Source organism: Sebastes fasciatus, chromosome 24, assembly GCF_043250625.1.
Source record: "Sebastes fasciatus isolate fSebFas1 chromosome 24, fSebFas1.pri, whole genome shotgun sequence".
NCBI classification, from domain to species: domain Eukaryota; kingdom Metazoa; phylum Chordata; class Actinopteri; order Perciformes; family Sebastidae; genus Sebastes; species Sebastes fasciatus.
In genome coordinates, this window is record NC_133818.1 from 17,096,360 (window position 1) to 17,109,838 (window position 13,479).

At 41.1% G+C, this 13,479-nt stretch overlaps 1 protein-coding gene across 1 annotated transcript in view; it reads left to right on the top strand.

Moving 5' to 3' along the window:
* The first annotated feature begins 11,499 nt into the window (after positions 1-11,499).
* Positions 11,500-13,479, top strand: part of LOC141763118 (uncharacterized) — a 92,696-nt gene continuing 90,716 nt past the window's right edge. Inside the window, exon 1 of the mRNA XM_074627442.1 lies at positions 11,500-11,555. The gene's annotated coding sequence lies outside the window, so the exon portion shown is untranslated. The remainder of the gene's footprint in view (positions 11,556-13,479) is intronic.

Genomic DNA, 13,479 nt, shown 5'->3' on the forward strand with positions numbered 1-13,479 from the left:
GATAAACCAAAGAGATGATATCATTCTACTTGTATGCAATTTAAAGGAACAGTGTGTAGCATTTAGGTGGATCTATTAGCAGAAATGGAGTATAATATTAATGTTTTCGTTAGTGTAGAATCACCTGAAACTAAGAATTGTTGTGTTTTCGTTAGCTTAGAATGAGCCGTTAATATCTACGTAAAATATTTGTAGATATTATAGTCTCTCGCCGTTGACTACCGTTCGTATTTTTTCCGAAACAAGGTCCCATTGTGGTCCACCGGAAGGGGCGGGACTTCGCCTCTCTATAGGTAGCGGGTCCTCGTCTCGGAGTCCGCCATGTTTCTACAGTAGCCCAGAAAGGACAAACCAAACCCTGGCTCTAGAGAGAGCCTTTCACGTTACCTGAAGGCCACCGTAGTTCTCCAACACGCTTGTAAAAGTGCGGTGACATGAGCCGCAGAGAAACCGTCTGACTTCCACTGCTCCTAAAGTAGTGTTATAGGTATGGTAACTGGCGAGGCGAACGGCGTCACCACGGCTCACGTTACCACCCGTCTTGTAAAGGGAGGAGTGGGCGGAGGGATACTCAGTCGGTTGCAATCTGCAACCGCAACACTAGATGCCGCCAAATTGTACACACTGCACCTTTAAGTTTGAGTTCTGGTGAAGTCTAATTTACTTGAAACTGTAATGTTAGCCTGAAGAGGAATTGAAACGTCATCAGAATGAAGGAAAAGGTAAAGCTGCACGATGAAAACTGGATGCAAATATTGAAATGCTGAGAGCAGAACAGCTCCATCAAGACTTGAGTTGAAAAGGTGAACGCACACTTGGAAGCGTGCCTCGTTTTTGGTGCGTTTGACTTTTCAGCAGATTCCTGTATAGCTGCAGGACTGAGGGACATTTCCCCCCCTCAGTACATCTTCTATCATAAGCATTTCTATCAGCAAAGAAGCACCACTTAGCATTTCTATGAAAGCCATTACAAGCACACGTCCTCATTCATTTGGAGCTACAGCTGAATGTGCCATAACACGACTCCTCCTGCATTCACATCTGTCAAACTCAATATAACCCTATTAACTGGCACAAAGAGGAGCGACTGGGCAGGGATTTCTTAATATCTTCAAGAACTTGCTGACTTATGTTTTATAAATTCAAGATGAGGTCATGTCACCCGCCGGAGCTTCTTAAATTGGCTTTGGGAGCAGCTCGTACAGGCGCTCTAACAACAGGGAGCAGAAGTGGAAGCATAAATAGCTGAGGAATAAAGCCGCTCCACCTCTATTTTTCCTATTAAAAGCAACTAAACATCAAGCGATAAAACAGTCCTCACGCTGTCTCTTTCTTTGGCGAGCGCTGGAGGGAACTGAGACACAATCCAGATGACAAATGAGAGCTTTATGGCTGTTCGCACTGCAGGCTCAGCGTTCAAGGACACACCGGGAGGATTTTCCAAGGGAATAGGCCTAAATTACTTCAGGTTGTAACTCTTTCAAAGTGATGCAGTGCCTCAAAAGAGAGACGCACGAGGCGTGATGAGGCCTTTTGATATTCAGTGCAGACACAGATAAATACATTAGGACGGAAATCTCGGAAGAAGTCACGTACGCCGGTCACTTTATCGCCCTGTGCTGTGATTCAGGGGCTCTTTCATTATAAAGCTCAGAGCTACAGGAGGCGTAATTGAGTATGTGCATATACAGCTGAGCTGTGAAATACCTTTTTGTGCTGGATGAAAGGACACTTCCTCATGCAATAGAGACATTTCGGCACACCAGTTGAATTCCTGTGCTCGGTGGAAATCCCAATGAATGGGTTTTATGCCAGCAGTTAACTAATAAGCAGTAATGTCCCTAAATAATTCAATGCTATGCAATTATTTTTTGCATTTGAACGCAGCCTGAGATAAATGTTCAAATTGCACTGCAGGTACGGTTTGTCGGAAATCAAGATTTCAGAGTAAAAGACACTATTTGAGGCTTTTAATATGGGACTCTTCTCTTTCCTACGGTTCAAATGACGTGTGTAATGGAGACAAAAGGCCTGCCGCTGGCTGAGTTTAAAGTACAATTAGACATCATCAATTAGTGATGCTTAGAGCATTATTTTACAGTCAAATGTTGTAATTACTTGTTTTGCAGCTGAAAATATACTTTTATCTACATTTGAATAATATAACAGAACCAAGCATTTAAATGAATCCTTGTACTAAGACTGGTGAACTGTGTCGGGAGTGTTTTAGGGTGAATTTGATTCACATATTGTGTCAATTTGATCCCAAGATGCAAAAACAAGTGTAGCATCAAAGCTAGATAACAGCTAGCGATGCCCCACCTCAACAACTTCCTGACCTGTTACAGCAGGATTTTATTCTGAAATATGAGCAGCCAGTGCTGTGGAACATGCAGTGACTTGAAGAGCTCTATGAATTGATAAAGTGTGGGGTTTAAATCAACACATCCTACTTTCATTTCGAAATAAAAGCCCTCAAGCGTTTTTTTCTGTAGGCAGAATTCCTTAAATTGTTAACACAAGGCTTTTAATCTGAAATATGTATAACACATGCGCAGTGTAACTGAAGCTGCGGTTGTGCGTTGCGATTGGCTCAATTGCAACGAGTGCAGGCCAGGTTTTACTGCGCATGTGTTGTACCCCCGAGGATATGACGCGTGACCCAGCCTCCTTTCCATAGGCCTTGAGTTAAAGCTGAAGTAGGCAAGCAAATATGATTAAAAAAAGTTTTTTTATAAAACGGTCGCAATATCCTGACGGTAGTACATGAAACAGGTAACCTGAAAAAAAACATGTCCCTCTGTGTCCTCCGGTGCTCCTAACGGCATCTGCAAGATTTCACTTACCGGAAGAAAACAAGCAGTAAGAGCTGATCTGAGGTCTGCTGTCCAGCTGCCGTCTATGAGAGCCGGCTGTTAATCACTCGCGTACTCCGACCAAACGGTCAAACTAGGCAGCACTGATCAAATATAAATCAATATTCTGTTACGTTAATGTCTATTTCTCTCCTCAAATGTTTTCAGAATCATCTTGTAGTGCACGGTTTAGCTGTAAAATGAGAAAGTTTGTGACAGCGCCACCATTGTGAAATCTGTTGAAGGAACGCCAAGTTCTGGTCACGTGACCGGAGCACAGCCAATAGGAACGCTCTCTCTGAACTGACCTGTGATTGGTTAAAGTCTCCCGTCACGGGCTAGATGTTCTAAAGCCTGAAAACAGAGCCATGAGGAGGAGCAGAAGTCTAGTTATCTCTCAGAACACTTGAATTACAATATGCTGAAAGGTTATAAGGGATTTTTGCCCAATGATGCCAAAAATATACTGACTACTGCCACTTTAATACAACCATGACCTCGACGGCTGTACTTCAGCGTTCAAACTCTCGCGATAGTTTCATTCTAGACACTTAGTCGTCCTAAATTTGAAAGTCAGTAAGGTTTGCTCAACTCTGAATTCCCAAAGTCCTTTCAGAGTTGTTTGAAAGTGAATTAACCACAACGCTTGATTAAAGACAGCTAATATCAGCTAATCATGCTAATTCACTGCTTTTAGGATTAATGAGCACGTCGCTCTTCACTGAAAACCATGTGTATCTAAAATGTCATTTTTTTTTTCAGGGGACTAAAAACAGCTTTGATAATTAATGATTAAGCTTAGTGGCAGTATTTTTGAGAAGATCATATGTGCTCAGATTTGTTGAAAGTAAAGACATTATTAATATATTACAGATGTCCTCCAGGAGAAGCCAGGCCAGAGCCAGAACCAAACCAGATTCAACCCTGACAGCAGACTCTCTCATCCAAACAGGTTGCACCCAATGACCCCAAGGTAGCACTCTTCACACTCTATACTACAGTATGACTTACATTATGTGAGTACTGCCATTCCATGTGGGAGTGGGAGAGGTGTTGATCATGTTTTTTGCCAGATATTTCCCTGTTAATTGGTTCATTCTGACCTTAATAAACTTGGGAAAATACAAAGCAATTAAATCGAATAGGACAGCTCCATTTATTGATGTCATTTAGTTCATTTAAACTGTCAGCTTTGTTTTTAGTTACACTAGTGCCGTGTCTCTAGGGATGCTAATGTCGCTCCACTATTTTGGTCTAAATTAGTTTGATGTTTGTGGTTTTGACTGAAATGTCTCAACAATTATGGTTTGAGTGGATTGCGATGATATGCAGCTCCCCTTCATGATGTCGTAGAATTACTTTCGTGATCCAGTAACTTTGCACTCAGCATCAGGACCATATCAAACTTTGAACTTGTCCAATACTTTTGTTTATGACCAATAACCTGCAAAACGAATGACATCTATGCTATGTGCTGTGATGTTGGATTTTACAGGGACTGTGATAAATGCAAATGCAGATCCCACCGTTCTGATTGCATAAAAAAAGTATTTTTTTTATCTCAGATTTTATTCATATGGTGGTGTGTTCTTTATACTATGACAGTATTCATAAATTAGAGTTTTTAAAAAATCGCAATATATCGCCTTGCTTACTGTATCGCAATAGTGAATGGTAACCCCTGTATCATGATACGTATCGCATCGCCAGATTCTTGCCAACACACAGCCCTAGAGACAATTTGTGCATAAATGAACGTTCTTGACCATTTTAACTGCCTTTTCCACATCACCTTTTATTACCTTGAACAGGTATACCAGCCATTTCGAAGAGACACGTTTGATAAATCACGGCTTTGTTTTTATGCATTATTGAAAACAAATACACGTTAAAAACCTTAAAAATGAGACCAAATAAATGCATTTAGGCAGAGTTACCAGGCTGTCGTTTTTTTTCCCTCTCATCAGTAAAACAAACTGAATGTATGCTAGCCTTTAATATTAAATTCATTGTTATAAATAGGCTACAATTATCCCATTCAGTCTCCCTCATGTGGCTCAAATGTGAACTGCAGATATAAATGTTAAATAAAAGTCTATGGAAGAGATTCTGCTAATGTATTTGTAGACCCTAATAAAATCTCCTGCGACCCACCTGTGGGTCCTGACCCAGTCTTTGGGTATAAACTAAGATATGAATATGGTAATTATTCGTTCAACCTTTATTTTAACTCGGAAATACTGTACATTAAGGTAGCCGTGTAAAAAAGTACAAAAAATCCTAGGCACCAAGAAACACAAAAAAGAAACTGAGATGAAATTGGCGCTTAAGGACCTCTTCAGACCTTTCATTAACATGCGTCCTGAGAGATCCCAACGCAAGTGGACAGCTTAAGTACGTCTGTTCACACCTGGCATTAGAATGCGTCTCCACATGCGTCTCCAGTGACCACTTGTGATCACTTCCCCGCTCTATATGCAAATAAACACATAGTTAACACACGGCTAATACAGCAGACATTGTAATATTACATGAATGTCAATAGTAATATCCTACATATTTGCGAATTTGGGTGAATTGATAATATGATAATAATGCATTTTACATGCCTAGTCTGGTAGTCTGGAGATATGAAGCCTATAAATAAGATATATTTTAATAAAATACGATAGAATAGAATATTGAAGAGCACAGAGGCCGTTTCCATGCTGTGAGGCAGACCCGTGCTCACGTCTTCCTGTCTATTCACATGATGAGCGCAGTGACCCCGTGGATTCCAGCTGGGCGTCAGTTGAGTCCTTAATGTGGCCCAGGACACATTCGCGTACACACTGCTAAAAGAATGTGGCCATATGTGGCCCAGACCACCTCTGAATGTGGTCGGAGCGATCCGATCTCAATGCGTCCTCAATGCATCTTGAGTGCGTTCACACCTGAGCTGTCCACCTGGGATCGGATCACTGAGGACGCATGCTAATACCAGGTCTGAACAATGAGTAAACATGAATACAAATAAGAAGATAAGAATAAGAAATAAACCTTCGCATACAGCTCATAATTATGCATGTTAACATGCTGATGTTAGTATTTAGCTCAAAGCACCAGAGCAGCTCGCATGTAGAAGTACCAGAACTTACCTGAGGGCTTTGCTTAGTTTTTATTATACTCTATACTGTATTTATATATACATTCCACAATCTTCTTTATTTCCTGTGCTGTGTCTCATATCAGTAGCCAAGCTTCCCCATCACAGTCAAACATTACCCAGCTAGCAAACCAGTTAACTCGATGGCTGTCTCAATCTGCCGGGGGATTGTAGTTTAATGCAACACGCCCAACTGCGAGTGATTTAAATCAGAAGCCGTGGGCACACAAAAGAAGTCCTCCGCTCAAGTCGTTCAATTTACATTTATGTTTCATACATTCCGCTGATGCTCCTATCAGACGTGACAGCGGCGCGAGGAGGGGTTTAGTGTTTTGCTGAAGAACACTTCACACCCGGCCGATGTCGGGGGGATTTGACATGTGAGCTTCCAATTATGATGCTATCTCTCAGCGCTAAGCCATCCTGCTAAAGCACATATTTTGGCCACATATCGGCGGAGCATGTGTCCCTTAAAGCCCATATAGATTATTACATTTGCAGAAAGCACCATGCATAACTGAGCAGAGCCTAAGGATGAAATTCTCACCAATAATTGAGTGCATGGCGGGGTAAATGTCAAGCTATTTGCAAGCCATTCGTGAGCTGTGGTATTCTTCTCTATTAGCCTAATGTGCCAGAGTTACTCATCTCGGCTTTGTGCAAATTCATATTGGATTTTTATTAAAACTCAAACCAACAGTAATAGTCGCGCCTCTGGGGTAGCTTTAAAAATCAATTCGCTAAACAGCACAAAATTACCCCCATAATTGTCTCCTTGGACCGCATTACCCATCGAAGGTGATTCTCATCCGAGTGTGTGAGTAAACTTTGACGTTCCCTCACTTTTGCCTCGGCGGCCACGTGCGCCCTCATTACTGTAACAACCCAAACAGACAAACGGGATCCTGCGCACGCCGCCGAAAAATCAGAACGCACATCCTGCCCGTCAAACGGCCCTGCGGCGATTCCTGCTGCTAATGAAGTGAAATATTCTGGCGTATGAATCCAAAATAGAGCTGTATATTTTGGACACATGAATATGAATACAATCAGCCAGACTTGGCTCATTAATGAGGCAGGGAGAGCAACCAGCAGACAGGATTAATTAATTACAGAGTGACATTTATGGATAATAACCTTCTGGTGGATATCACGGCTAATGAATATGCATAAGTCTATCAAAGGGGAAGCATCCAGCCAAGATGAAATATCTATATTCAGATCCATGATAGGGTTACTGCCGCGTCGTCTGAATCAGCAGCACATCATGATGTCAGAGCGCGTGAATGATTTTTTTTCACAACTTGCCATGTGATGAGGCGACGTAACTGCCTTCAAGTAGTAACTTCTACAGCTCTGACTTTGTGGCAGTAAGAAATACTTCAGAAATGTTGACTTTCCATGAGACGGTGACAGAGTGGAGCCTGTGCTGAAAGAATAGAGCTTAATCTGGCGTTATGGCTGCAGCTGGAGCTGTGGAAAGAGCTCATTGTAAAACCGAATGTAAACTGAAGCAGTGCGTATGTGTTAGGTATGTTGTTCTCAGATCACGTGTGAAATGATGCTCAAGGTGAGAGATATCAAGGGAGTGCAGTGACATTAAAGGATGAGTGCAATTATCACTTTTTTTCTGGTCTCTAAATCTTGTCAGAGATCTTGATAAATGTGCGTACTGTGGTTTTTGTGATATGACAATATTGCTGTGTTGTTTTTATCTTTTTAATGTCTCTTGTCGCGGTGAAGGAATTCCCCCTGTGGTGATAATGATTGGTTCAACAGCGCAGTATGCGGTATTATTGCAACTTTTGTTTTTGTAAATTACTTTATTTATCCTGATTTTAGTGATATTTGATACGCTTTATTGTTAGGCTATTATTAGATATATTGTTGCTTTTAAAATGACAAAGATGAAAAAATTTAAGATTTTTTTAAGGGTCCACCGATCCAACTTTTTCAATCCCGATAGCGATACCTGGGCTTTGGGTATCGACCGACACCGAGTACCAAACCGATACCAGTGTTTAGTTAATAAGCTGTATGCCTCACTGTGTGGAAGTGACTGGGATCATTCTGTTATGTGTAAGGCTTGACTTAAACATTACTTTCCTAACTTTGTAAAACAAAATGAGACCAATAAATACATATAAATTAATTTGATTGTTCTTTATTATTAAAATAGTAAATTGTACACCAAAAACTTGGTAAAAAAATCTAAAAATTAACAGGAATTGCAATTCAAAGTGTAAACCTTTTTAATGCAGCAACAAATCGGGCAAAACGTAAACAGGAATTAAAATGTACATAGTATATATAGATAAAATTGAATTAAATAGATCGGCCTCATTGTCACCGATATCCGATCCAGCTATTTGAGTCGGTATCGGCACGATATCCGATCCAGTATCGGTGCATCCCTAGTTTTTTTCAGCTGCGGTTTGGTTGCATCTGGTTGCTATGATACGGAATATCAAGATGTCGGCACAAGGAAGAGTAATTACTGCTGCATGAAGGGAAGGCTGAAGCACGTATAGGGAGAGAGGACGGACCCGCCGGTCTATGTGTATTAAGTTCTCCTCCATTGTCGTCACATCCTACATGTAGGATGTGACGACAGTGGTTGGTCTCTGTGGAGCGTTACCCAAAGTTGAACATTTTTCAATTCTCGCCGACCAGAAAAAAAACACCATACGTTCAGAGCTTAGCGCAGAATAGACTTTTAAAAATATAGCTTTTCAGACCCGTAGGTTGCCGCCTGAGTAGGACATCCTGGTATTTTTTGCATACTGCATTTGACACTATGTATTGGGACATACTAAATTGTTTTCTTGCATCCTAAATAGTATGGTAGTATGAGTATTGGCACCTATTTTTTGTGCGTGTTTTAGGAGCCATTTGACATCTTGAAACAGTTCCCAGTTGTCACCTGGACAAAGAATAATTAGAGATCTTTGTTAAAATCGGTCTCCCTTCCTGCTGCTGAAGTTCGAGGTTCTTAATAGGAGAAAAAGTGCTACAACTTTTAGTCACTTTTGAGCAAAGGTTTAATCAGTTTAATTTCATGAACCAGAGAACAGCACTCCCACTAATGCTTTTCTGCTAGTGTACAGCACATAATTAACCATCACAAAGAGGCAACACCTTGTCAGTGTAGCAGATGGAAGATAAGAGCATAAAAGTATTAGTTCGGAGCAAGGGGCTACTCTTGTTTTCATTGCTTGTCAGACACTTCCTCCAGCATTGGTTTTAATTGAATTCCCATACCCCAGTAGGTCAAACTAATTAAATGCTCATAATCAATAGGATTATACAATATGACTGTGTGAAAGAACATATAAAGATCCCTGTATAAGAATAATCATCATTGTGAAGGTCAAGTTAATTAATGTCCCTGCCTCATCATCGTGGGATCTTTTACCATAAACTCTTAAAACCGCCTGGACGTTAAATATAAAACTGAAGCGAAGGGACAGAACGGTTTCAGTGTCCACACCGATGACCTTCTGCAAATGATGATTGATACTGCTCCCCTTATCTCATTGTCTCTTTCCTCTGCTGTATCAATCACTTACAAGAAATAGTATGAAAAGATGTTCTTTGAGCCGGATAGAGGTTAAACAGAGGAATATGCATCAAAGTGTCCAAAACCAAAAACATATTTCTTACTTATGAGATAACACGCGGTTACTTGTCAGATGCAGAAAAAAATAATGGAATGTGATTCAACTTCACAGCAGTTCAACTGGCAATAATTACGGCGCCAAAACAATGTGAATTTGTTGTATATTTCCCTATAAAGCATCTTATCCTCATACAGCGGTTTGTATGATATCTTACATTAAGTTATACCTCATTTTTCGTGAGTTTTCCTACAAATGTCCGCTTGTTGCATGCATACAGTCTTTTCAAAATAAACTTCCGTCTTCACGGGAAACAAGTTCATTTTAAAGCAACAAAACTACTTAGTTATGTTTAAGAAAAGATCGACTTGCTTTGGTTTAGGCAACAAAACTACTTAGTTAAGTTTAGAAAAGATCGACTTAGTTAGGTTTAGGCAACAAAACTACTTAGGCCCTGTTCACACCTGGTATTAACATGTGTCCTCAGTGGTCGGATCACAAGTGGACAGCTCTAAGTACAGGTGTGAACACACTCAAGAAGCATTGAGGACGTATTGAGATCAGATCTTTCAGACCACATTCTGAGGTGGTCCGGGCCACATATGACCACATTCTTTTAGCAGTGTGTACGTGAATGTGTCCTGGGCCACATTAAGGACCTCCTACTCATCTGATGTCCCGCTGGGATCCGCGGGATCACCGCGCCCCTCAGGTGAATAAACAGGCAGACACCGGCGCTTGTCTCTATGGAAACGGCCTCTGTGCTCTACTGTATGTAGACTAGGCACGCAAAGTGCATTATTATCATACTGTTGGAGATGTGTCGGTGTTTTTGTTCCGCTGCTTTGCGCGGAGCTGACACCCGACCGCCTGTTCTCTGTACACCCGGCTCTCTGGAGCGCTGTACTCCGCTGTTGTCTGGCAAAAACAGCGGTGCCGGCACCAGCGACGCAGAGGTCCCCGGAGAACGCCGGCACAATAACCTTTTATTTTGATGTTAAAGGGACTATTTGTAACTTTTTAAGCATATAAATCTACCGGGTCAGGATCCCATGCGCGCTCGCCAATGCGCGCTCGCCTATGCGTGTTCGCGTGTGGCCAGAGTCTCTGCTTCGCTGCCTGCCTGCCTTCACTCACACACCGCGCGCGTTCTCGCTGTCTCGCTCCACCTTTACACGTGCATGCGCGCTCACTCAACACTGCAGAAGAGTTAGTTTAGCTCTGAGAATATCTAGTGAATGTACAGTGGACGTTTGTGCAGAAATAAATGCTGCAGCTCCTCCAGATCAACAGAGGTTTTCCGTGTCTTGTGAAGTGACGGGGCTCTGCAGCGAGTAACGTTATTGTCTCCGACCGGGTGCCGGTGTCTTCCTGCAGGCGCAGTCGGGAGACAATAACGTTTCTCTTCCTGCTTCAGCCCCGGCACCGACCCGCTTTTCCTGCTTCAGCCGAAAAGCCAACACTAGGATCAGCATTGATTCATGGAGAGACCTTCGTCTGGTCAGCTAACATTACTGCCAAGCAGCTGAAAAATAGAGTGATATTGTGGTTTTAGCTGACGTGTGTCGCCTCACTGTTTTGAGCGATGCTCCTTCATGTCTATGTAGAGCGAGCACAAGCGCGAGCCTGAAGCTGACTTCCATTGACTTAACGGCCACAGGTGTCGCTGTTAACAAGCATTTCTGAAAGTTACAAATAGTCCCTTTAATACAATGTACCAGAATTAACGAATATGTAGGATATTACTACTGACATTCATGTAATATTATGTCACAACGGCTGCTGTATTAGCCGTGTGTAAACCAGGTCACAAAGAGTTAACACACGGAAGTGCCTTAGCCAATCAGAGCGCAGGTCTACCGCAGCCTACGCAGGCTAGACAGTGGACGCTACTCAAACGCTAGAGGACACTGTGAGGAGAGGAGCTGCTGCTGAACGGTACAAATATAGCTCAGATAAAGCTGTAAACACAATATAACGTTGTCACATCAGAACGGTGACAGTCTGAACTCTGTTATAAGCTCGTAGATGTGTGTGAGAGAGGAACTGCTCACTGAACGCTGCTGAGCGACACAGAAACTCCCGACTCGGTGAGTCGCTGTAATAAATAAGAGCTGCGTCACGATGCTGCGTCACGATGTGCTAAGCTAACAAGTGCTAAGCTAACAAGTTCAAGTGAAAAGGCCCAGAGCTAACAGACTTAGCATTAAGCTATGAACAGTGCTATTAGCTAACTGTTGTAGAGCTCAGCTCAATGAAAGCTGCACTGGGAGGAATATAAAACGTGACATAAAGAGTGTTTAGTTGCTCAATGTTGTCTCTGGCTGGTAAAGCTACTGAACGGTTTAATACTGAAGCAACATGACTTATGTTTTGGTAGGTGTTTTATTTCATGGTATGGTGAATTTGATTTAAATAAGACAGACAGAAGAAGGCAACAGTATTGTGTCACGTTTACCTTCTATGATTTATAATTCATGCAACATTAATAATAATAATAATACATTTATTTATATAGCACTTCTCAAAACAGATGTTACAAAGTGCTTCACAAGACAATAAAAGCAGATAAATAGAGTAAAGATATGGTAACTGCTAAAACAGAACATCACAGAACATATCAATAATAATAGAAGTGGTAAAATGGTAGGACAAGTTGATAAAACAAATATAAAGTATATATACATAAATGTGTATAAATGTACACATGCGTCCAGAAACGGATGTATACATACATATATTTATACCCTTCTACTTATAGGAATGATATCCTTAAAAAAACATTATTTGCTTTAATTTAAAGAGTATGTTATGTTAAGATAGAAATGCAGTCTCATTTCACCACAGTTTCATTTGTAATTCATGCACTGTGAAGGTTATTTAAAATATGTTGATTGTAAAATCTACGTTATATGAATATGTGTTGTTGAAGTTAAAGGAATTATTAATTCCTGATGAATCAGAAATGCAATAGATTCATGAACAATTCTGGCCATGTCAATAACTGCAGATCAGGTTGTTTGGAGTGATTCAAAGTTGATGGCGAGCTAACCCAGACGAGACCTCTAGATCCCTGGAGTGAAGATCCCAGAGCCAAGAGCCGTCAACCTTACCTCTCTTCTGCCACGACGGTAGGGTAAACATCACAAACTGTACACGGCTACACCACCCTTTACACTCAACTCCCAGCATCGTGCACAACCTCAAACACCAGACTCTGACTTAATCCTTTTTTTACTTGACTTGAAAACATTTACCCTCTTCGTGCTCCCTGAAACACATTCCCTGTGCCGGTGAAAGACTGAGTGTTAACCATCACACTGGTTAAAGTGAATGGACTGAATATTCATATTATTCATATGGTGTATTGTGATGCCTTGGTAACAGTGTCTATTACTGGAGCAGTTAATATTGAATTATTGTAAGGTTGAAACGAGTTGAGAAGTGATAATATTGAACCGGGTTATTGTTTTAATATTGTTACTCATTGAATGTTGGATCCAAATATTGAGATTTTGAGTTATTGATATTAGGGTGCACCCAGTCAGAAAAAATAGTTGGTAAAAACTCAGTGGTTCAAACCCAGAGTGTGACAAAAGAAATATTTCGTTGCTGATGTGAAACTGAAGCTTCTTTGTGTAATTTATCTGTATACTGAACTCATGGGTATTCATATTATTTTGGTTGTTATTTTTTAAAATACAAGGTACCAGTTCATAGCTTTTTGTCTAGTGTGGTCAATTGATATTGCAAATAACTTTTTCTGCCTCCTGTTCGAGTTTGGTATCTTCTGATTCTAGTCCAGTATAATTATAGTGATAGGAGCTGTGTGCTACACATGTGTTTACTACGTGTTTATTTG